Source organism: Crassostrea angulata, chromosome 10 (assembly GCF_025612915.1).
Source record: "Crassostrea angulata isolate pt1a10 chromosome 10, ASM2561291v2, whole genome shotgun sequence".
Taxonomy (NCBI): domain Eukaryota; kingdom Metazoa; phylum Mollusca; class Bivalvia; order Ostreida; family Ostreidae; genus Magallana; species Magallana angulata.
The window spans coordinates 12,853,850-12,880,823 of NC_069120.1; the positions used below are offsets into that span (position 1 = coordinate 12,853,850).

The window sequence follows — 26,974 nt, forward strand, 5'->3', positions numbered from 1 at the left end:
TTAAGGTAGAGGGCTTCATGGACATCATAACCATGCATTTAGTTTTTAACAAATATATATGGGAGTAGAGAAGAAGATTTTCTAAGATTTAATACATTTTTACTATATGGCCATATTGGCCCCACCCTAGAGCCAGAACCCCTGACCCAGGGGCCATAAATTTCACAATTTTGGTAGAGGGCCTCATGGACATCATAACCATGCATTCAGTTTTTTCCTCACTTGTGTGGAAGTAGAGAAGAAGATTTTTGAAAATTTGGCTTTTTTTTTCATATTTGGCCCCGCCCGTGGCACCCCAGGGGTGGTAGAGCCATAAATTTCACAATTTATATTCTTCTTACCATAGAGATGCTTCTCACCAAAAATGGTAACGATTGGCCTGGTAGTTTTCAAGAAGAAGTTAAAAATGTAAAATTGTTAACGCACGACGCACAACGCACGACGACGGACGAAGACCAATTGCAATAGGTCACCTGAGTGACTCAGGTGACCTAATAAAACGCAAAGGTAGCTTCAGATGCAGAGCCTGACCTCCATTATCAAGGATGCTAAAGAAATCCCCTACCTCACTCAAACCTGCTTGAAAGATAGATGAAGTTGTTGTTAAATGATATAACATAATTCATATGATATGAAACACTCAATACAATATAATATCATATGTTATATTGTAAAAAGTTGGATACGATATGATATTGTATCAATTTTTTTGATATTTAATGATATGATATTGTATCGTGATATTGTGATGTATAGTACTGTATATTATGATACAATATTGTATAATATTATATTGTATTATTAATTTATAATTTTATCACATGATACTCTTACATATGATATTGCATTCTATAATATTGTATCCTATGATACAATATTGTATCTATATTATTATATCATACGATATTTTATAACATAATATTGGTTTCTAAATATCTATTATTATATCGCATGAAAATTTATTATATGATATTGTTATATTATATAATATCGTTTCGTATCATACGATATTGTATAATATAATATTGGTTTATATGATATTTTATTATATCATATGAAATTGTATTATATGATATTGTAATATATATTATTGCATCATATGATACAATTTGAATTATATAATATTGTATTAAATAATATGTTACTTTATCACATTCTATCATATCATTTGATATGATACAATGTTGTATCAAATTATATTGTATTGTATGATAAAATATCATAAAATGTATCAAATAGAATACAGTTTTAAACATGTAATATTATACTATATTATACAAAATAATATCATATGGTACAATATTATGATGTATTATGTAATATGATATTGTATCATTTAATACTATATTGTATTATATATTATGATATTATAATATGTGATCAAATACAATAAAGTATAACACAATACAATGTCATATCATATGTTACAATATCATATCTCATCATTTTATTTCAGTATTTTATTGTATTATACGATATATTTTGTAAGTATGATAGGATGCAATATTGTATTTTATATTATTGTATTGATGTTTATTGTATCTTATAATACCGTATGACATGAACATATGATTATCATACAATTTTTTAACAGATGTTGAAACAGTATCCATGTATAACCAAGATCATAAAGTATGCTTTCATATAGTATGATAAAGATGGTCTCATAAAGGTGATGTCTCATAAGGGTGATGCCTCGTCTCGGTCAGGCACGCAGCATCGTTTTTGAAAGTGGGGGGGGGGGGGGGGCAGACTCATCCAAAAAATCTTGACAAGCAAAAAAAAAAAAAAAAAAAAAAAAGGAAAATTTAAAGTTTCCCAAAATCTTCAAAAATCCTAATCCGGGGGGGGGGGGGGGGGGGGGGGGGGGGGGGGGGGGGGCTGGCATGTTATAACTTCAATTTCACCCGACGTAATCGGGAAACGGTGACGTTAATGGAACTGTTGGCAACGTCACAATGATCCAACGATGACGATTGAAGCTTTAAACTGATTCTATTTAAAATTTGATTCAGAAATTTTGGCTACTTGCAGTTTTAATATATTTCAATGTAGTATAGGACAACTTGTAGTGTTGGAAATACTGGTTTTGTAGAATATGATAACCTCGACGCCATATTGTTTCCTAGTCGGCAACGGTATTTCTAGTGCAATGTGGCATTATTGAAATATATATATGGTTCATGGAAGCAAGGCAATTAATAACAATTACATATATATATATATATATATATCGCATCGCCCCCTAACTCCGTCACTACCCTAACTCCGTCACTTTCGGGAAACGCCTCGCCGTTTGAAAACAAGTACGATTATGACGTCATTTTTTACATGTCAAAAATCTTAAATTAAATTTAAATTTAAGAATGTGTCAAAAAATAACAGAATTAAACCTTGTTCATTTTATGCACCGTTAATTGTGTGAAATCAGCTAAAACTTTTTTCACGGGTGAACTAAAATATCGGTATTTCTGACATGCGGGCCCATTCGATCATTTACGGTGGTCAGCCATTTTTAGAGAGGTCAAGATGAAGCATTTCACATGTAATACATTTTTGATTAAGGTAATTAATACATTTTTTTTCAGTCCGCAATAGCCTTTATGCACTACTCTTGATGATAACGTCAAATCGCTCATGCCGATACTTTTGCCTTATACAGGGTATAGATATATCCGGTATATCGCTATTTAGAATATGCTACATTTCTAAAAATGTAATAAATAGATAATATAATAAGTAATATATGAATTAATGATATAAAATATTTGAAATATGTAAGGACATAAATCAAACGGCATCCATACATTCTAAAAAGGCCATTGTGATTGTTGTTACATGGACCCAATTTTTATTCTTGCGATCATTTTATTTCGATGAAATTAAATACATTTTAAATTGTATGCACCATTTTTACTTATCATAACTTGGCCTAGATACAAGTGGAGTTTTAACTAAATTGTTAATGTGTCTTCTTTCCCTGCCATATCATAGAGCATGTGGGTGACGGAGTTAGGTTCATAATATATAATAAGCACGCGTGATAAACGTCGTGTTCAGAGGGCTTATTTGAATAAAAATAAAAATATTTTTGTTAATAATTTTATAAATTATATTGTTTCAGTTTATATTTAGTGATTGCAAATGATAAAAACCACAAAAAATAATTTACAGAGAAACACGGGAGGATTTCTGCTTATGGTGACGGAGTTTGGGTACTCGGGGATATATTGCATTGCCACAATCGCTCGCCGGCGACGCGGGTTTCAGCAATCAGCGACGGAGGCAACACCGGCAAATCCGGCGATGCCGGTTAAATGGAAAGCACCCATATTGTCAAAATTTTATGTCATAATAATTTAATTCTGGTTGTAACGCGCTTTCTGATCGGCTAAAAAATTATTTTATATCGTATAAAGAATGTTGCTTACGTCATAGTAAGACTAATGTCAAAAACGTATCAATACGCCTGGGCTGCGTTCAAGATCGTAGCGGCTAGGTAGGGCTACGTAGCGGCTACGTTGTTGAACGGTAAGCTAACCTAGCCGCTACGTAGATATCCGTAGCCTAAATATTTTATGCTAAGCATCGAATTCAAGATGGCCACCTTAGTTACCACTTTGTAACAAACACGAAATCTATTTATATAGTGATATTTTATTCATCCTTTAAGTTATAATGAATCTTAACATATAATTTTCCGCTTGAAATTAACAAATTATGTCAATGTAATAAGTCTTTAGTTGAATATTTCCAACCTCAAATCTGAGACCTAGCGGCTAAATTAGCGGTCCGTTCAATAGTCCTAGATATCTACGATCTAGCGGTTAGGCTAGCAGCTACGATCTTGAACGCAGCCCTGATGTTACGTTTGAATTGTGTACAATTCTACGTCATTTTAAAGGTCAAATGACTGTTTTGTCTACAATGCAGAGTAAAAAAATTAAATTATAAGCAATGAATTCAATATTTATTTGTTTTATACGATATAAAATGGTTTGGGGCGGTTTACGCTTTATAAACTTGAATACTTTGTTTTTGTTATATTGTGATCAACAGATTCAAACTCCTATTTTTTTAAACTCGTGTTTAACATAGTTTGATTCAAAGTTTAACAAATGTATCAATATCATAAAAGCTATGATTTTTTAAATAAAACCTCGGTATTTTGCGTGAGGGATCAAATTGTAACGGCATGACGTAAAAATGACGTCACTAAAACGACAACGCTGCGAGATCATGGAGGATAGAAAGAAGAAGCCGCGATTCAGCGAGAAAGAAATTGAACTGCTTGTTCAGGGAGTTAATGAAAGACGGACATCATAAATTCAAAATTCAGCGATGTAATCAATAACTCGAAGAAGAAGCAAGCGTGGGTTGAAGTGATGGAGGTCGTCAACGAGGTTTGACAATATGCCATATCTGTATAGATTTTTCAACTGTTTATTTTTTCTTTTGGTTATTTTTTATTTAGTTCAAAATGACCTATTTTTCTTAAATCTTCCCTACTTATATTACTGTACATGCATGCAAAATTGACTTAAAATTGAATCGATATGACAGTAAAGTATCATTTTTATGGCTCTTGCTAGGCAATATTTAATCTATCAAAAAAAAAAGAAAAAAGAAAAACATCATCTGAGGCAGGTATCGCAGTCTACATTGCTTGTACACGCATTACAGATGTTTGATCCACCTATAGTTTATCGCGGGAAATATAGCGCGAGAGCACTGTGACGTCATCAATGACCTTTTTTGTTTTTGTTTACGTATCTCGACTCAAATACGAAGATATGGAAGCATGTAACAAATCTCTTGAGTCTCGCCAAAGCTTTACTCACAACGTGTCTTCAAACCTCAAGAAACCGTAAATTACGAGTTAAATGTCGGCCAATTCACCACGGGTGAAAACACTAGAGAGCATTATGGGACGTAGACAAAAAATTTTGTTTGATGAATCTATAGGTTTAGCTCGTTCTTTTTCCCGCACACACTGGTTCTCGGAGCTCGCTTCGCTCGCCGGCGATGCGCGCCGGCGAGTTGCGCTCGCTTTAATTCCATGCCTCTGGCGATGCAATGAGATAATGAAACTTAAACTTATTCTCTGCTCTTATAGAATCTGGTCACTTTCTCAACTCTTACATGTAAAAGCTTATAAACAGTTTTGCAGATTTATTATTGCTTAAAGTGCAAATGTACACATCGGGTCTAAATAGTGTTATTTATAAAAAAAGTTATTGTCGTAAATGTTTTCCTGTACTTGCTACCACATGTACTTTTTAAAAAAGTTCTCATATTATCGAATATTTAAATCAGTTTATTATAAAGCACTTTTGAGTATTTTATATTTATTTGTTTATTGACAATGTATGTCTTACTAGGGGTATAGTCATACAGAATTGTTATGAGGTACTATATAAATATTTTACACAGGTGACACAAGATGGCTCGAATTCTTGATCTCTCGAAGTTTATGGTCCCGTGAAGTTCGAGTTTTCAAGATTCACCTGTACTGGGAAAAAGTTCCGTTTAATTTTCGCCAACTTTGTGACCCAGAAGCCTTTTTGGCAGTATGCGAACATTACTTTTTTTTAATCAAAAATTAAATTCAGACACCCAGCAAAGCTCTCTCTGGAGAGCGTCCCTCACAGGATGGACAAGGCGTTACGGTAACATTACACACACCCAGCAAAGCCATCTTTGGAGAGAGTCCTTCACAAGATGGACAGGATACTGTGGTTTCATTAATATTCAAGGGTATCAATTTTCGTGGATAAAGTGAAAATAACAGTTGCAGGGATACGTAAATTCGTGGCCAATGACCCTATCAACACAAAATGTCAGTAGCGATTGCACGTCAATGAACATTAAATTTCACTGATCAACTTTAAAACGAAATCCACGAAAATTGGTATTCAACGAATATTTGTGAAACCACAGTAGTCAGGAGGTAACATTAAACACACCCAAAGTGTGCACATCGTCAGATCCCATAACGGTTACAAAGAGAACTCATAAAAATTCAAAGAGAGTGGTTGGCCGAGAAAGAGAGACTTTGCATAGAATGGGAGAGGCTACATATCGAGCGCCGGCGGTTGGAGATGAAGGAGCGGGCTAGGGGTGTCTGTACCGCATACAAACAACCAGAGGAGCGTCATGCCCTACAAATGGACCATGAGGTCTTCCACGGAGCATTTATGCAAGTATAAGAGAATTTCCATAGAATATTAACTTATTTCCTCGACCTTTAATTAAGAAATAAATAGCAATTCAAACAGTTCACTGGGATATGAACTTGGTTGGTCACGTGATTAAATCCTGTGAAGCCCGAGGGGCTTCTCAGAAGATCTAAGAAACAATCTTTAAAAAATCCGTATTGTTGAATAAACTGTATCAATTTTTTGGCAAAATGTTTAATGTTTTATCCCTGTACAAGTCTCTCAAATTCTCTCGGTATGAATTGATGTAAAAAATAAGTCGAATGATTCTAGTAGGTTAGGATATTCTATCTTAAGATGATAATAAGTTACCATCGAGCTACATCTTAAGATGTCCTAAGTTGATATCTGGATGTTCCTTACTTTTTTCCGAAGTCAAAGCTTAGGAACAAACCAACGTCATATTTTAAGAAAGTTTCGTGAACATGCCTGTAGGTATTTTTTTTAGTTTATTGGCAAAATATTATTAGTACATGCAAGTATCTAGAAACATTACGATTTGTTCTCATATACCTGTTGAAATGAGGCTGTCGCATAGTAGCGGAGCGCTGCAAATATCTGTAATGATGCAGGGATGCTGTGCGATCTCATCGTTGGAGGCTCTAAGTCAGTTTATGGGGTATCTATTAAATCGAGTATGCAGTGTCTTGGCATTTGGTACCGTCGAATCAATAGCACATGCCGGAACGCAGTTTTATGAACCGCGATCACGTGATATAAGTTTTGGTTAGCCCTCTTCACTTCCGGTATCTATAGTTACAGCAGCGAAATCATCGGAAATGGAGACAAAAACACGATATTATTGTGCAGCGGAGGGGTGTAGTGCCGATACAAAGAAGATAGGGAGATATGGAAGGTACGGGTATATGAAAAATATCACTTTTCATCCATTTCCAACTCAGAAAAAAGACCCCAAGGGACGCAAGATTTGGTTAAAATTAATCAAAAGAAAAGATTACGACCTTCCAAAACACCACAGAATATGTTCAAAACTAATGAAAATAGGTGATTTTTAATATCAAGTCAATATTGACAAGTTTGGTATCAGTACAAAGGTAAATTTAAATTCAGCTTACTGGTGAAAACTTTTTTTAAAATTGATTGAGTGGTTAAAAAGTTATGCCACATTAAAGACGCCTACCGTCAAACTTGCATGATTCCAAAAATGAATGATTGGATATTCACCGAGGAAACTCATATAACTTGTGTATAAATCATATACGAGTCAATTCAAGAACAAAACAAATCTATTGAACATAATTTTATTCTTTCAAAACAGTAATTTTTAAGTTTCCGTTCTTCAAGTCCTCCAGCAATTGATAGGTATAGACATCAACATCCCCATCATAGACGATGTTGTACCATGAATGGTGGCCTGGAACCTGTGGAGAAACAAATATAGTTTAGAAAAGTTAAAAGTTAAATCAAATTAATAAGTATAAAATTAAGTTTATAAATTTTTGATATAGTTATGATGAGATATTTACATATGTTGCCTATAAATTTTTGATATAGTTATGATGAGATATTTACATATGTTGCCTTTATATGTATCATGGAATAGGAAACTGATGGTATAAGAATGCCACACTCAGGAAACATAAATGCACAAAATGTTATTACTCTTCTATTTCTATGCTGTTAATGAAGATATCATGCATGTATATGGACACATTTTATGGCTTCAAGTAGCAACAACAATACCCCCTATAATTAATCTCCAATACTGACTCACTTGGGAAACAACTTTACCCGTCCACCACTTTTCACAAGCATCCGAATCAACAAGCTTGTGTTGGACATGTTTTCCAACCAGAATGGGATTGTGCTCTTGATCTGATTCTGTAACTTGTATGCTATAAGCATGACTAACCAATTTCTTTTAGCTGCTAATTGTTCTATGTTACATTGTTTAATTTTTCCATTCTCCTTGAATGAAAAATTAAATCATTTTCAAACCCTTCTTTTGGTGGTTTTTGCAACAAAACATAACGTCTAAAGTTAAGTTGGGCCTTTAATGCTTCTTTCTTTTCAGTCACTGATTGTATACTAGCAAGTGCTCTATCTACATCCTCTCTAGTCTGCCATAATCCAAAAAAGATTATTTTATCTGTCTTTTTTTCCAGTCTTTCAATTCTCTTTGCCTCCTTCTCTTCTTCTTTCTTCATTTTCTCATTAAGTGCTTCTCTTTGTTTTCTCTTAATTTCTTCTCTTTTCTCTTTAAATGCTTCTCTGGTATTTGGAACAACTTTCATTGCATCTTCCACCAGGTATTTCTTTTCCTCTTCTGATTTTGCATCTAACCATTGTTTTGTCTTATTAGATGTAAACATGATGTAAGCCTCTGACGCAAGAATAGACATATTGGGATTTTTTCTCATCAGTTGGTCTAAGTATCCAAAGACAGATTCCGCAAATTTGTTATGCTTACTTGTCCCTCTTGACTTTTCTTTCATATCTTCTGTTACATTTTCCCAACATCCACCAGGAAGATTGTATTTAAATAACCTCTTCGACACCTCCCTAATTACAGGCAGAAGAATGCTTAAATACACCACCACTTTGTCATCATGATCCCAAGGCTGAATTAAACTATCATAAATAGCATCTCTCTTAACAATAGTTCTGTTCCCAAAAACAAGTGGATCACCTGTCATCACAGCCTCTATGCTTTGAGATGGATCTAAGACAAAGTTCACTAATTGTAAGTAATTTTCATTCATTTCTAAGATATGAATTGATTTGTTCTCCAGAAGGCTCCAAAGAGGACCAGTTATGTGTCTGCTGATCAGCCCTAATGCTTTAGCTCCTGCAACATATTCAGGAACAGAAATGTCATGTGCAACTGCTCTCAAGAGTTTGTTGTCTTTATTTCCCCCAAGAAACTCTTGAATTTTCTCATGAAGAAAAAATACTGCTGAAGATGATTCAAATAAAACATTAAATCTGTTTCCATGGAATGGTTGCAGGGGGTTTGTCTGTAAGGAATTCTGTCTTAAAAATTCATCTATGAAATTTGAAAAATCTCTAAATCTGCCAGATTTTTCATCACCACCCCTGGAAAGAGCTTTACATGCTGTTCTAATAAGACGTGTTGTATCTGCTTCTTTGAATTGTAAAAATGACTTGTCAAATATTGGAGGGCTGTCTTCAAAGAAACCTTTTTCTGCTTCTGCTAAAGAGATGTTACAAGCTTCTGCAAAGTGAACTAGGCTATGTAAACCACAAAAAAATTCAGCAATGAGCTAGCTGAGCGTTGGTCCTCATCGGAAAGTTCATTCCAATTTGTCATCTGGTAGCACATCTGCCCTAAATTTCTCTAGCAATTAATTAAATTTTAGCTCTGTGCTCGCTCTGTCGCTCATTGTTGCTGTAATTTTTAGCAAAATCTTCTTTGATGCAAGATCAGTCTTTTCAGATCGATCATCTATATCTTGGAGTATCTCTTCCAGATTTTGTCAATAGTTGGCGCAAACCTAACACATACATTCGGCCCTCACTGTCAGATAAATGATATCCACCAAACTTTGTTCCATATTTAGTGGTCTCATCTGTGTATATGGTCAAGTTTTCTCTGTTAGGAAGACTTTCGCTTAACTGTTTTTGTGCAAGCACAAGTCGTTCAATGTTCATATTTTGAACAGTGGAAGCTGATGGTAGTTTGTTGGCTTTAATGTTTACAAGTGATAGTACGGACTCAATTACTAGAGAACAAACCTGTGAGCTCACTTGTAACTGAAATAAAGAATAAATACAATTTCTCAACTCCACACTGTATTTTTTTCTTGTTCATCAAAGAATGACACAGTGTCTTTTACTCTACCTGTGATCTCTGCTAACCAATCTCTTTCTTCGCAAACATCATTCATTTCAGTCCTAGAAGTTTCAAGGTCTTGAGATAATGTACATATCTCGGTGTCCTTTCTTGAAAGTCTTTCTCTTAGGTCTTGATTGCTTTCTTCTAGTAACCGTTTTTCATCCGTAAGTTTTGTTATTTTTTCCATCTGTCTTTTGTTTCGTAGTCGAATGGAACGAAGAATTGTATTTTTTTGTTGTATTCTCTTGTTCAGAACTATATTGAGTTTCTTTAGATTTTTTATTTCTTTCCTAAACTGGAGAACCTTGGATAAAGGGGTTCTGCTTAGTCCTAACTTTTCCCTTTCTCTTTGCAGGGTGTCAATGTCTTCTTTTAGTTTAGCATTTTCTGATGTTAGGCTTTCTATCACTTCTCTACAACTTTCATGTTCCAGTGGTGACAACTGTTTTGGTTTTTGTAAATGTACAGTTTGTGATGAAAATATTACCTTGGTGTCAAAAAATTCTGTTACTTTTTTTTCTCCTAGGACCCTGTGTTTACTTTTTTAAAGAAGTTTATATTTGTCTTGTACGTATTTTACCAAATGTTCTTAAGCTCTAAAAGTTGCTTTAGAATCGCATGCATGTTGATTGTAGAGCCATTCTGCACATTGTTTAATATCTGTTTCTGATATTTTTATTATTAGATCATTATTGGTTATCTCCATTTCTGTTTAGACTCCGTAAAGTCTGACTAAATGAGTCCATTAAATTTTCTCCACTGCTATATGTTTCGGACAGTAAATTTTCAGTGAAAAGTAAGGGGATGGAAAGTACTGTAGCATCTGTTTGGACTGCAGTGCAAATTAACAATTCACCAGATTCAATTGTCTGTGCATGCGTTTCAACAAAAATTGGGTCTACATCATCCTTTTGAGTATGCTCAGTTATTAAAGAATGTCCCCCACAAAGAATTTCATGACCAGTTATGTATTGACTGAAAAGTCTTTTCCCCTGGTTGTTAATGCAATTCAGTTCTGTTTGTGTCGTTTCATCGACCTGACAAGATTTGATGAATGACATATGAAAGATGAAGAATAAGCATAAGCATAAAGCATTTGTTAATGTATTAAAGAGTAAATGAATGAGAGAGTCTCTACTTACTGTTGAATTTACATTTCCTTTATTCAAGTCCAAAATATACAATAACATTTATTAGAAAGTAAAATATATATATATTTAAAAAAAATTTTTGTAAGCAAGTTCACTTTTCAGTAGAAAGTCATCTCATGTCTATATTAGAGCTCTAATATTTTTTATGTACATAAGTTTATAGATGTATATAAAAAAAAAAATATATATATATATATATATATATATATATATATATATATATATATATATATATATATATATATATATATATATAAGCTAGCGTGCATATAAATTGATATTATTCACTGTATGTTTATGTATTAATCACACTATATTAGCACAAAATAAATAATAAGCAGGCTTCTAATTATAGCAGTACTACAGATAAATACATTCTTTGTCTAAACGTCTTCTCTTTACGGTACAGTCGCCACACATAGGACTAAGCAAAAAAAAAATCATAATTCATTAATTGATATGTAAAATTTTGCATTAACGATTGTTTCAAATATTTCAGAGTATGAACATTTTTTCTATTTCTTTAAAATTAGAATAAAAACAAAACAAACAAGACAACAATACCGTCATTGGCTCTAATTCATAATTTGATTCAGATGGTGGCTGCGTTGCATCACTATCTGTGTCACTAAATAGTGATTGTGACCCAAATGGTGAGGTGGGCTCAGAATGAGCCAAGACATCAAACCAGTCCAATGGCACTGCTGATGATACTGCCTCACAATCAGGTTCACTGCCACTGACACTTGCACTGGTGGTGTCAGTTTCACTTTCAGTTTTATTTGGTTAATATATTAAATTGTATTTATTTCAAGAATATATAGGAATATGCATACATCAACTCTTAATAATCAAGCGCTCATTCCTCGCTTCATAAATTTTTAGCTATTGTTTCACCCAGCTGGAATTTCCTCTGCTATACTGGAGAGTGATAGCGGGAGATAACTCTTCCCAAAAAAATGACTTTAGTCACATGCGCTCTCCTGCGCAAGCATGGTTCGACATCAACGAAAAGAATTTGATGCTAAAATGATTACACTATCGAAATATAGTATGCCATTTTATTCGAATTGTTTAAATGATATAAAATTTTAGCATTTTACTTGTAAAAACAAATAAAATCGATGCTTACATGGGAAATTATTGAGTTTCCTCGTGCTCCGGATGTTTTTTTTTCAAGAAGATTCTACCCTTCAATTTGATTAAATTGTACTTGAAATGTTTCTTCTCTTTAGGACAAAAAACCGAAAAATCCGTGTCCCTCTTGTCACCTCATTTGTAATGGCGATCTCCATATTTTTTTTTATTTCTGGTGCGAGTTAATGAACTGTGATCCTGTATTATCGACTCATATTACGGGTAAATATACATTTTGAGGTTTAAATATACAAAATTAAAGTTTTATTATATGAATTTTAATCGATTTATCTTCTGTCAGAATCATCTATTACAATAGAATTGTCCTAATAAAAAGGTTAACACAGTGGCACATAGGCGGCGCGTGTATCGGATATTGACTGTTGTTGTTATCAAACACTTTGTTGATGGGAAGTCAACTAATGAAAACCCATACCCCACATTGTTTCCTACAACAACTTCAAAGAACCCATCAAATCTAGAAGCACGGGGTCGATCGACAAACGAAACAGTGGGAATTCCGAAAAACCATCTAATATTACTTGTGCCTTCACATCGCAGTCGGATAGTTATGAACTTCATGTAAGCAAACTTTGTAAATATCACCATAATACATGCATTATGTCATTGTGGTGCATTTGAAAGAATTAAATAACTTCATCTATTAACTATCAAATGTGATATAATGATATTAATTATATCAAAATTGTATAATCTTCATTGAATTGTTACATGTCATGTATTTTCTTTTGAGGTAGTGTTAAGACCTATGTTAATGCTGTTTCAAATTTAGTTTTGCACTGCACAAAATTATGACAAATGTTCATTATATGTTTCATTCCTTTTTTAGGCAAGTTCAAGTGAAATGGATATTGACTTCCAGACTCCACCTGTAGTCAGTGAAGAAGTCGTTGTAACTGCCTCCGACTCTGTGTCAGAAAGTGCAGGTTATTACACATGAGTTCTTGAACTTCTCTTCTGCTAACTATTTTGAAGTAGAGTTGTCTGTAATATTATGAGTTTTTAAACAAAATATTACTTAAAAAAATAAGCTTGCATGTTTATTCTAATAGATTTTTTGACCAATCGAGCAAGTGTTAACTGTTTATATATGTCACAGTTTATATAAAGGCAAGGCTCAACTGTGACTGAAACCCAGGGCCTCTGGCATACCATGCCAGTGCTCTAACCACATAGCTATGTATAGAGACCCCATATATTGTTGACTGACAATAAGACACCTGTTAAATATAACTCGTTGACATAGAGCAAATAGTTTTTTAATGTTTCTATATAATTTCTTTTTAGGAATGCAACATTCTGGTATGCCTGATCATGATTATTTAGCAACTTCTGCACAAATTACAAGGGAAACAGCTGACATTGGAGTTCAGACAGATCTTGGCATGTAGGAAATGACAGAGCTCCTAGGACTGAAGACCAAGTCCCAGAACCCTGATGCTGTTATGAGGGAGTTATTTGTCCAGAAAGTGACTTCCAGTGACAGGAATGTTCAACAATATACTGGTGTCTTAAATTTTTAAGACATATCGAGTGTAAACTGTCACATTTTTGTCCAAACTGTTTGCCATAGTTTTTACCTGTACATAAATATTAATCCGAATCGGGTGTCCATAGAACTATTTTTAGATTCTTAAACTCACTCAACTGGTTAGGCATTTAAATTCCCGTGCTGGTGTCGTCAGTTTGGGCGTAGCAGGCACCTGATATGGACACGCTGTCCTGTACTAGAGTTTGTTCAACGTAAAGTATTTACATCCTTGTATATTCTAACCAGGTTCCTCTCACTTCTGAGATGCCAGTATTGCAGTACCACAGTTTGCAGTTTCCTCTATTACAGTATACCAGGGGCCCGTTTAACAAAGTTGTCATAAGATTTATCATAAGACATGTCTTAAGATTGTCATAAGATTTGACTTATGATTATCATAAGATATGACATAGCTGTTTCACAAAGCTGTCTTAACTTTAACTTATCTTAAGATAATCTTAAGATAATTATTATAGGAGCGATTGCATAAAATTCAATCAGTAATTGTAAAGTAAAGAATTTATTTACGAAATCTGCAGCATAAATATATATATGTAATAACATTACGGGATACTTTATAATTTACCGTATGTTTTTGTACTTTCTTTTGATAAGAACAATAAAAACAAACCAGTGAAGAAAATAGTGTGCTTTTATTGATTGATGATTATTAAGGAGGCTGAATGTTTGAAAGATAAATCAATAAAATTATAAAATGATAATTTTGAAACCATAGAATCTTAATTTTTTCTATAGTAATTCAAAATTGTAATTTACTGACCATTTGGCCTCCTAAATACCTGTATACAAATGCACGCTCGCATTAAAATGATGAAATATCTTTAAAGGGGCATGGTCCCGATTTTGGTCAAATTTTATTTTTGTTTTTATTATTTGCAATGCTTTAGGAATGCATTTCTAATGATCAAATGAAATCTGGGTGCCAGTCGTTGAAATTTAAGCAAGATACAGGGTTTACAATTCTTCGTCATGTAAACAAGGCTCGTGCCCTGTTTTTGTTGACATAGGTTCAATATACCAGTAAAAAAAAATTTTTAAAGCTGATTTGTCTATCTTATTATTCATTTTAAGGATAAATAAACAGTTCCTAACAATTAACACATTCAGCTTAGGTCTAAAACTGGAATTTTTACTTCAACATTTAAAATGTAAACAAAAGCTTTGTTTACATAACGAAGAATTGTAAGCTCTGTAACTCGCTTATAACTCATCAAATGACACTCAAATTTTGGTTGACTATTAAAAATGCCTTACTGAAGTATTGTAAACATTAAAATCGAAAAATAAATTTTGACCAAAATCGTGACCACGCCCCTTTAAATCACTATTACTTTATCATTACCAGTATATAAAGCAACAGAAACAATTTTGAAATTTTAATAAAATTTAAATGAACACAATATTCAAAGGAAATGTGGCAATGAACGTTGTTTTTGATGTAAATGTTATGTAGCACCATACAAGCAGTCACGATTCCACAAGCTCTCTCGGGCCGGAAAAGTAGGGTCCCTCCGGAGCGATCGATGATTCGGAACCTCATTTTAAGGACGCCAAACGCTCGCTCAATGGGGGCCCTGGTTTAGCGTGGGCATCATTGTATGCCTCCTCATGGGGTTGCTTGAGTTAAAGACGGGTGTTAGTAAGTGATTCTTTACGGACACCCACTGTTACCAACTAGACAACCTCTGTTAATGTTGCCATTCGCAAAAATTTGACACAAAACAGAATTTGAGAACACAAATGCGTCATGAGATGATCCAGGCCACTTTGCTACCAAATTCAAAAATTTCAAATTGGAATTGCAAACTGCCATCACATTTATTAAATGAAAGTTTTTTCTGTTAACAAACAAACACTAATGAGTTGAAGGTGCCTGAATAAGAATGTGTCACGTCTATTGCCCCTATCGCATTTGGGAAATTACATATATGAGCGAAGTCCAGTATAGTATTGTTTATATCTCTGTCAGTAGAATGAAATTTAATGTAGACATGACTTAAGGCAAGTAGAGTAGATGTAACAGCGTAAACAATTCTGGACACACTTGCTTTCCTTATACCATGAAGATCTGCACATACAGCTTGAAAACTTCTACTTGCATAAAAGCAAAGCGCAACCATGACTTGCAATGATGTTGGAAGGCATGTTATATTTTGGTTTGATGCTCTAAACGGTCATTAAGCTCATTACATAAGTCAAAGATAAGAAGTCGTGGCAAACGGAACTTCTCTAAGATGTCACAATCGTCCATTTAATCTAATGGGTTGATTCTGTCCCTGAATACACGCTCACGCCATTTAAGTTACCTATTTCTTATCAAAACACAGGCCGCCGCCATGTTTAAAATTGACTTAAGAGAAGTATCTGGGTGTCTTAAGATTTTGAACAATCTTAAGCTATTCATAAGTTTAGACACTTTTGTGAAACAGCTATGATAAAAACTTATGACAAATTTTGGTTTTAAGACAGATATTTGTCATAAGATAGCTTTGTGAAACGGGCCCCAGAACTATAATACTTCAGTATTCCGGAACTCAGCCTCAAGGACAATGAAACCACCCTAAACATTCAACTATTCAACAGTTCAGATTCTCCAATTTTGGCCTGTCTAACCTGGACGGATGGTTTTGGAGCCCATCGTGGCCGCCATTACAGACCAGTTAATAAGAAACCCAAAAACTTTAAAATTTTCTCTGTAAAACTAAATCACAAAATGAACAAATGTATTATACAGTATTAAAATGTAGTAAAAAGTTCAAATAGATATTCTCTCTGACAACCAGCGCGGCCAATCTGTGACACAAACACATTCTTGTATAATGTAATTGATTTTTTAATTTCACTATTTTTTTCGCATTTTTACTTTATTTTTCCCAATTCCGAGTCCACTCTTTCCGTTGTTGTCCACATGCCATCTGCGTGTAAAATATCAACAGCACCATTAATCTTTTTATGTCGTTTTTCCTTGGTTTTCTTAACAAATCTTGTACGTCTTTCATGATCTTTAAATGCCGTTGTAAAAGTTCTGTTTTCCTAGTCTTGTTCACTGATATAATTTTCTTTGTTTTTTTTCTAACATTATCAATCATAATTTCTTTCTTATGCAATGATGCCATTCATCTGTTTCGTTGTCATTAAATAAAACAGTACTTTGTAGGTGTAAAAAAATTAATCATAATTTGGTTCAGAACAAAACATGACTTCTTTATGATGGAACAGGCGATATCAAATTAAAACCTTCATACAAAATGTCCTCTAAATCAGTACATGGTAAGGATGGACCATAAAACAATGAAATTTTTCTCTTTAAAAGTATGATTATATGGATTTTCTGTACAAGAATCTAACAGTCTTCTATAGGATACAGAACCCATTGTTGTAGCATTTTCAACATCATGTTTTTCTTCAGTATGGTTCTGCAAAAGCTTACATAAAATACCCAGAGATTTTAAAATACATAAAAAAATGTTTTGAAGGGCACATAAAATAAAATTCTGAATTACATTCAACATACTCTTTAATGAAGACAGATGAGAGTATATTTTCTTAAAAAATAAATATCTACAGCATTGTATAACAGAACATTAACACAATTTCCTCTTACTTTCATGATGGGTATGTTTCCAATACCCTGGCTTTAAATAAAAGTAAGAGGGTCACCTGTTCCATTAAAAAAAACAATTTCGACACACATCCAAAAGATTAAAAAGTATAGGATTCTTTACGAAACAAGTTATTAGAATAAATATTAAAATCTTTTTTTAAGTCTTGAAATTTCTTTAAGACAATCATCTGAAAACTGTATAAGAGGGTGTAGAGAACACTTAAAAGAATAGAAATCTTTGTAACAATTAAAATCAGTACATTCATTCATTAAAACTTTGTTCCCTTTTTCTTCTGTAAAACTTCTGTCTGTCATGAAACAAGACACATTCTTTTTAGCATTTTATAGCATTCAACAGTTCAGATTCTCCAATTTTGGCCTGTCTAACCTGGACGGATGGTTTTGGAGCCCATCGAGGCCGCCATTACAGACCAGTTAATACGTGACCCAAAAACTTTAAAATTTTCTCTGTAAAACTGAATCACAAAATGAACAAATGTATTATACAGTATTAAAATGTAGTAAAATGTTCAAATAGTTATTCTTTCTGACAACCAGCACGGCCAATCTGTGACACAAACACATTCTTGTAAAATGTAATTAATTTCTTAATGTCATTTTCCCCTCCCCGATTTTTTCTTTATTTTTCCCAATTCTGAGTCCACTCTTTCCGTTGTTGTCCACATGCCATCTGCTTGTAAAATATCAACAGCATCATTGATCTTTTTATGTCGTTTTTCTTTGGTTTTCTTAACAAAATCTTGTTTGTCTTTTATAACCTTTAAATGCCGTTGTAAAAGTTCTGTTTTTCTAGTCTTGTTCACAGATATAATTTCCTTTGTTTTTTTCCTAACATTATCAATAATATCTTCTTTCTTATGTAATGATGCCATTCATCTGTTTCGTTGTCATTAAATAAAACAGTACTTTGTAGGTGTAAAAAAATTAATCATAATTTGGTACAGAACAAATCATGACTTCTTTATGATGGAACAGGCGATATCAAATTAAAACTTTCATACGAAAAGTCCTCTAAATCAGAACATGGTAAGGATGAACCATAAAACAATTAATTTTTTCTCTTTAAAAGTATATATGGATTTCCTGTACAAGAATTTAAGAAATCTAACATTCTTCTATGGATTTCCTGTACAAGAATTTAAAACATCTAACATTCTTCTATGAATCTCTTGTACAAGAATTTAAAAATCTAACATTCTTCTATGGATTTCCTGTACAAGATTTTAAAAAATCTAACATTCTTCTATAGGATACAGAACCCATTGTTGTACCATTTTCAACATCATGTTTTTCTCCAGTAGGGTTCTGTAAAAGCTTTACATAAAATATCCAGAGCTCTTAAAATACGTAAAAAATAGTTTTGAAGGGCACATAAAATAAAGTTATGAACTACATTTAACATACTTTTTGACGAAGACAGATAAAAAATGTTTTCTTAAAAATATACCTGCAGCATTTTATAACAGAACATTAAAACAATTTCATCTTACTTTCATGATGGGTATGTTTCCAATACCATGGTCTTTAATAAAAATAAGAAGGTCACTTGTTCCAGCTTTAAAAAACAATTTCGACACATCTATCTAAAAAGATAAAAAGTATAGGATTTTTCACAAAACAAGTTATTAGAATTAATATTAAAATATTTTCAAGTCTTGAAATTTCTTGAAGACATTCATCTCAAAACTGTATAAGAGGGTGTAGAGAACACTTAAAAGAATAGAAATCTTTGTTACAATTAAAATCAGTACATTCATTCATTAAAACTTTGTTCACTTTTTCTTCTGTAAAACTTATGTCTGTCATGAAACAAGATACATTATTTGAAATTTCACTTGAATGTCCTTCACTTATTTCATTAAGAATGTCTTTTGTCGTGAAAACATATGTATCTGCCTTGGCGTCACTCACTTCTCTTAATCCAGCAGTAAAAATATTGGCATCTGTGCTAAATTTTACTCCATAAAAATGTCTACCCTTTTTTGTTGTTGCACACGCAACATGGTCATATTTTCAGAATTCAATAACTGCTTTTTAAATTGATGATGACTTTAAATACTCATTTCTGTTGTTAAAATAGAATTCGTTATTTTACAAGGAATATCTAAAATTTTAAAATCGACACGAGATAAAACAGCATTAATAACAGGTTTAATGTGATTAATTCCCACATTATGTGACCTTTAGGTGTATACAACTTCTTTTAATTTAAAATCATAAAGTTTTCCTTGAGTACTTTCTCTAAAGTTCAAAACTTTCACATACTCTAGATCTGTTTCTTTCTCCCCAATCTCTTTCTCACAATTTAAAACACCAAATTCTTTCTCCAAACCATTCAATACATTTTTTTAAAGTATTACACTGCATACCTTTACCTAAAAATACTGCATTTCGTTGGTTTTTAATATGTTCACCCTTCCATGTCTCCTTCTTCTGTTTTTTCTCATGTATGTACACTTCAATAGGTTTCTTGTATCATCCTTTCTTTTTATTTTTTGATTAAGTCGCTGTTTTTTATAGCTGTTTTTTCAATGAAATAATTTTGTTTTATTTTCCTTTCAATTTTCTTAATTCTCTTAATCCTCTTTTGATCTTTATAAACAAGGTTTTCCCCCCACCAATTTCTTGTTTATTTTCTAATTTGGCATATGGCATTGTGTATGTCATTAATATTCCCTCCTCTCATCTCAAAAATTTCAAACACGAGCTTGTGGATTAACATTTTAACAATGTAATGAAACTATATTTACCATGTATATGTTGGCCGATTTGACAAAATTTTGATCGAACACACGTTAGTGAGACAATAAACATACACATAACATATACAGACACGTGACATAGTTCATTTAAATAAAATTAATATTAAAATCTTTTTCGAGTCTTGAAATTTCTTGAAGACATTCATCTCAAAACTGTATAAGAGGGTGTAGAGAACACTTAAAAGAATAGAAATCTTTGTTACAATTAAAATCAGTACATTCATTCATTAAAACTTTGTTCACTTTTTCTTCTGTAAAACTTATGTCTGTCATGAAACAAGATACATTATTTGAAATTTCACTTGAATGTCCTTCACTTATTTCATTAAGAATGTCTTTTGTCGTGAAAACATATGTATCTGCCTTGGCGTCACTCACTTCTCTTAATCCAGCAGTAAAAATATTGGCATCTGTGCTAAATTTTACTCCATAAAAATGTCTATCCTTTTTGTTGTTGCACAACGCAACATGGTCATATTTTCAGAATTCAATAAATGCTCTTTAAATTGATGATGGCCTAAAACACCCATTTCTGTTGTTAAAATAGAATTCGTTATTTTACAAGGAATATCTAAAATTTTAAAATCGACACGAGATAAAACAGCATTAATAACAGGTTTAATGTGATTAATTCCCACATTATGTGACCTTCAGGTGTATACAACTTCTTTTAATTTAAAATTATAACGTTTTCCTTGAGTACTTTCTCTAAAGTTCAAAACTTTCACATACTCTGTTTCTTTCTCCCCAACCTCTTTCTCACAATTTAAAACACCCAACTCTTTCTCCAAATCTTTCAATACAGTTTTTAAAAGTATTACACTGCACACCTTTACCTAAAAATACTGCATTTCGTTGGTTTTTAATCTTTTCCTCCTTCCCTGCCCCCTATGTCTGTTTCTTTTTAAGTATGTACACTTCAATACGTTTCTTATGATATCATCCTTTCTTTTTATTTGTTGATTAAGTCACTGATTTTCATAGCTTTTAGCTGTTCTTTCAATGAAATAATTTTTTTTATTTTCCTTTCAATTTTCTTAATTCTCTTAATCCTCTTTTGATCTTTATAAACAATGTTTTTCCCCCACCAATTTCTTGTTCATTTTCATGATTTGACATATGTCATTGTGTATGTCATTAATATTCCCCCCTCTCTTCTCAAAAGTTTGTGGATTAACATTTTAACAATATAATGAAACTATATATACCAGGTATATGTTGGCTGTTTTGACAAACTTTTGATCGAACACACGTTAGTGAGACAATAAACATACAAATAACATATAAAGACACGTGACATAGTTCATTTGAATAGTACATGTTCTTACCTTAATATAGTTGTACAACATAGCATGCCAGTCATGCTCTATATAACCGGTCTAACCAGTATTACTACGCGTAAACTACCCTTAATAAACAAACTATAAATAGACAATCACGTGTTGGATAAAACCTTGTTATATCTTCCAACTTGCATTAAAATTAAATATATTTATGCTCTAATTCAAACAATCTCAAACGAACATAGACTAGAGGTACTGTGAGCAAGCTCACAATTGATACCCCCGCTAAGAAAAAAATCATAACGCGTGTATTTTTGCTAGACTAGAGGTACTGTGAGCAAGCTTACAATTGATACCCCCGCTAAGAAAAAAATCATAACGCGTGTATCTTTGCTATTATAGAAAATATTGGATGAATCTATTTCACTGCCCATTTTCTATAAATAACAACTGCTTTATTTTTGAAAACTGTTAATGCTAATAGGAGTAAACAAACCAATTTCTATCCTGTAATTCCATTTTTTTAAAGTTAACTGTTAATGCATGAGGACATTTGCATCCTTCCGTTAACAACCATGACTGGAATCAAATGAAATCCACATGTAAAGCAACATTTAATATTTAAACATTTTGAATTATTGGTATACTGAGCCCGATTTCTTTCCGATTTTTTTTCCTTATATTTCTTTTTTCCTTAAAAAAATCATCGGAGCAGACCATTTTCGGAGAGACGGGGATGAGAATCTAAAATAGTTTTATGTGGCCTGAGACAAGCAAGCTTGGTGTCAAATTTTAAGCAATATTTGTGTGAAGTTAGAACATTTAATGCTTCTCAATCAGGAAGATATGGACCGGACACGAATTTTGCACTTTTTCTGCCAGTGACCAGTGACCTTGCCCAAATGACCTTGGCTCAAGGTCATGACACACCCTTAGGTCATAACCAATTTTTGTGTGAAGTAAGAACTTCCAATGTTTCTCCATAACAAAGATATGGGCCGGACACGAATTTTGCATTTTTTCTGCCAGTGACCTTGACTGAATGACATTGGGACACACCCTTAGGTCATAAGCAAGCGGACAGACGGACAATGTGATTCCTATATATCCCCCCAAACTTTGTTTGCGGGGGTATAAATATTTACTTTCTTATTCAATCATAACAACATTGATTATGGGTAAATGCTCCAAGACTAACGCATTTCGAATATAACAAAGAAAGGGGGAAAAGAAAAAAATAAATAAATCATGATTTATATAACTTTATATAGATAATTACATACTAGTATTCAAAGACTTGGAGATGGACATTAATGACTGAACATTTTCATGCACATAACCATATTTAGCATTGTTGGAACGCCACCTGCGATGCTTCCTGAACAGTCTGTCACTCACACAAGCATTGGCAGCCGCGGTATCGCCCCAAGACCTAAGACTATGAAGCCAGAATTTGGACCTATCCACACCAATATTCTAATGCTTCAAGCAATAATTCTCTACACCTACTATACGACAATGGTCCTGAATCTCTTAATTTATATTTACCAGATTTCTTACAAAAAGTAACTGCCCCGAAAATATAGCAATTTTTGAATATAATTTTAATAAATTATACGGACATGTTACATTATCTATCCTAGAAACAATAACATTACTTCCAGTCTTGAGTTTTTGTGTTTTGCTCATAGAAATAAGCAAAGAAAGATGATTCTCATAAAATACAATGTCAGAGCGTTTTAAGTTGACCAAATCTGAAAAAAAGCTGCATAACTTAATAATCACATACATGAAATTCAAATGTCCGGTAAACTGCTACTTCCCGTTCCGTAACGTTTCATAATTTGCAGTAAAATATCGGTTTTATGCTCTTTCTTGGTCATGGGTTTTGCACTGATGCGACGAGATTCTTCCAAAACTCAAAGTACTAATGAGGAATTAAAAGGGTTTTCTTTCTGTTCCTGAAATTTCGTGCGCACTGGAAATTGCGCAAAAAGCTTCATTAACCTTTGCGACTGAGTTGAATTGTTTTGATAAATGAATTAAATTAATTAAAACGTTAAAATTAGAAGCAGGGAAATGTTACACTATTGGTCTTTGTTAATAGCACAATTTTATCCATGAATTAAAGACATACTGATCTTTTCTAAAATTACTACATTGTATCGGATTTGGATTTTTCACAACAGAACTTCAATTCCGCTAAATTTTCGTTTTATGTCTGAAATGAGAACCATCGTCCTGCATGGAAAACATCTGAAAATTGTGAACACAAAAACACTTGTTAGACCCCTTTTTAAGGACACACGAGACGTTCCTCAATTTTATATAAATTTAACATGAAAATTTGATGCTTATGTTGAAATATTTTGGATTTTCTTTCAAATAGCATGCAAAATGCTTATAAATAAAGTTATCGTATATATTTTTCATTGAAATTATACACCTAAATTGAAAGTATAATACAACATGAAATACAGTTTGTGAAAACGATGTATCCAGGCTGTTGGAGAAAATATCTTTAGGACTTTTTCCGTTTATTATAACTGTTTGTGTTATCTCTCTTTGATAAAAGAAAAAATAAATGAGAAAAATACTTTTCAATCTGTATTTGCAATATGCATAGTATTCCATATCAAATACATGTAGGTTTTTATTTAAACATTAAAATGCTTTCTTTGGTGATTCATTCGGGATATGAAGGTAGTGACATTGCAGAAATAATACATAACCCGCAATGATCACTACCTTCATAACCCGAATTAATCATCAAAGAAAGCATTTTATTGTTTATATTAACATCTTTCTTTACGCTAATCGATAAATTAATTAGGAAAAGTAAGTATAATTCACTAAATTACTGTTGATGTATGCGAGTAAGTTGGCTAAAAGAAACAGCCAAATCGTCTCCTGTGAGACTTTGGGTTTGATATCGTCATGATTATTTCGTGCAGTCCGTGATTTTTCCTAGGTCGCTGTAGGTTTGGACCAATCGATAAACAGGGCGTGTCGATATCTGCCATGTCATTTTCTTGTCAGTCTCAGCCGCTGTAGATTTCGACCAATCGATAAATCGGGCGGGTAGATTTCAGTCTGGCTGTTTCTATAGAGCTATGAATTAACCATCAACTGGCGCAGAAATATTTTTGCAATATCAAGCAAGTTAGAGCTTATTTAGAATTCATAAAATAATGATGCAATGCCATGATGATTTAACAATTTGATGTTACTATGGCCTTACCCATGCTTTTTTCAGACAATACACACTTTATGCCATTCAAGGGAACTATCTGGTATGCAATACAAGATGGTCTAATGAAGACCAGAAGCCGCAATTCTGTTGGCCTTAAACAAAACGTTTCAAAGAAGAAGCATTTTTACTCAATAACATTCTATAATTGTCATTTTCAATCACAAAGTCAACACTGAAACTGTGTTTAATCATCATCTCTCTGGAAACTTCAAGATGAAGCACAAGTCGTTGTAGGGCTTGTGAATCTGCTAAGGCATTATTGGCATCGTAGTGTGCTGTCTTAAGTCGTTCATAATGTCCACTTGTTTGTAAGAAATTCTTTTGGGAACTTCTTCTCTGAATAGCGGCAGCGTGTCTATAAATCCACAAATAGAGTCACTTGCAGTTATTCATACATTATGCATTGCGCGGATGATGACAATGGAGTCAATCTTTGTGAACAACTAAAACTACGTTAGAGAATTGTTTCAACAATGCAACAAATCTTTTCATAGCATTTTCTGCATTCTTACATGGCACCTTCATTCCATTCTTGCTCTTGCGACAGTTGTTGAATTTTTGTTTGTAGCATTTGTAAGCACTTATCTGGCTCAATCGCTTTTGCACTTTTTAACCAGTTCATCCGACAGTCACGAATAGGTAGAACTTTCCCATGTTTGTCAGAATTATCACACACTCTACAATAGCTGTTGCGATTTGCATAATTGATGATTTTTTCAGTTTTATTGCCAATCATTGCTGCATGTCCTGCAAAAAATAATTTCACTAAATCTACACAGTTTATAATAGAGCATGCATGCTCAATGTATATACCTGGAATTGGGCAGTAATATAGCTGTATTACAACTAAAGTATTGTATTATTTCATTTGACGAAAAAATATTTCTTACATTTTATGTATTATATCAGATGCCATTCACAAGAAAGCCTACTGAAGTTTGACTATTATACAATGTGCCATATAGAAGATATATGTATCATAAATGCTGTAATTTTAAACAAGAGGCAAATAGGCCTTAACGGTCACTTGAGTAGATTATATAACCCATGGATACACAAACTTGTCGAGGAGTCTCATATATGCATTTCATTAGGTTTCATTCTGGAGTAGAAAAATTATAAATTTGTAATGACGATCACCTCCCAGCCTGAAATCTTTCAAAAAGAACTATGAACCCTATACTGTGAGAGTAAAGAAGATAATTTTTAAACATTATATGCATTAACACCTATACATCCATTTTGGTCCTGCCCTAGTCAAAACCCATACTTCAGGGGACATGAAATTTAAAATTTTAGTAGAGGACTTCCTGGTAAACATAATTATGAATATTTCATACAGATGCGTGAGGATAGAGAATGAGATTTTTAAACACTATATGCTTTAACACTAATTGCCATATTGCCCCCCCCCCCTCCCCCCCCCCCCCCCCATGTTCCTGAACCCCTGACCCAGGGTCCATGAATTTCACAATGTAGGTAGAGGAGTTAGTGGAAACCATAACCATGCATTCAGTTTTTTGACCACATGATTGTCCGGGAGTAAAGAGGAAGATTTTTAAAGATTTAATACATTTTTACTTTATAGCCATATTGGCCCCACCCTGGAGCCTGAACCCCTGACCTAGGGGCCATGAATTACACAATTTTGGTAAAGGGCCTCATGGACATCATAAATATCCATTTAGTTTTTAACAAATATATCTTGGAGTAGAGAAGAAGATTTTCTAAGATTTAATAGATTTTAACTACATGGTCATATCAGCCCCATCCTAGAGCCTGAACCTCTGATACAGGGGTCGTGAATTTCACAATCTTGGTAGAGGGCTTCATGGACATTATAATCATTTATTAAGTTTTAAACAAATATATTATCCCCATCCTAGAGCCTGAACCCCTGACACAGGGGTCATGAATTTAACAGTCTTGGTAGAGGGCTTCTTATCTGGACATTATTATCACTCATTTAGTATTTAACAAATATATATGGGAATAGAGAAGAAGATTTTCTAAGATTAAATACATTTTTACTACATGGCCATATTGCCCCCACCCTAGAGCCAAAACCCCTGACCCAGGGGCCATGAATTTCACAATTTTGATAGAGTGCTTCATGGACATTATAACCATGCCACCAGTTTTTTCCTCACGTGTA

The 26,974-nt window shown here is 33.2% G+C and overlaps 1 long non-coding RNA gene across 1 annotated transcript; it reads left to right on the forward strand.

Moving 5' to 3' along the window:
• The first annotated feature begins 12,728 nt into the window (after positions 1–12,728).
• LOC128164966 (uncharacterized) lies at positions 12,729–13,908 on the forward strand. Its single transcript, XR_008241009.1, has 3 exons — positions 12,729–12,905; positions 13,174–13,270; positions 13,632–13,908. It is a non-coding gene; the product is annotated as an uncharacterized LOC128164966 (long non-coding RNA).
• Positions 13,909–26,974: the final 13,066 nt, after the last annotated feature.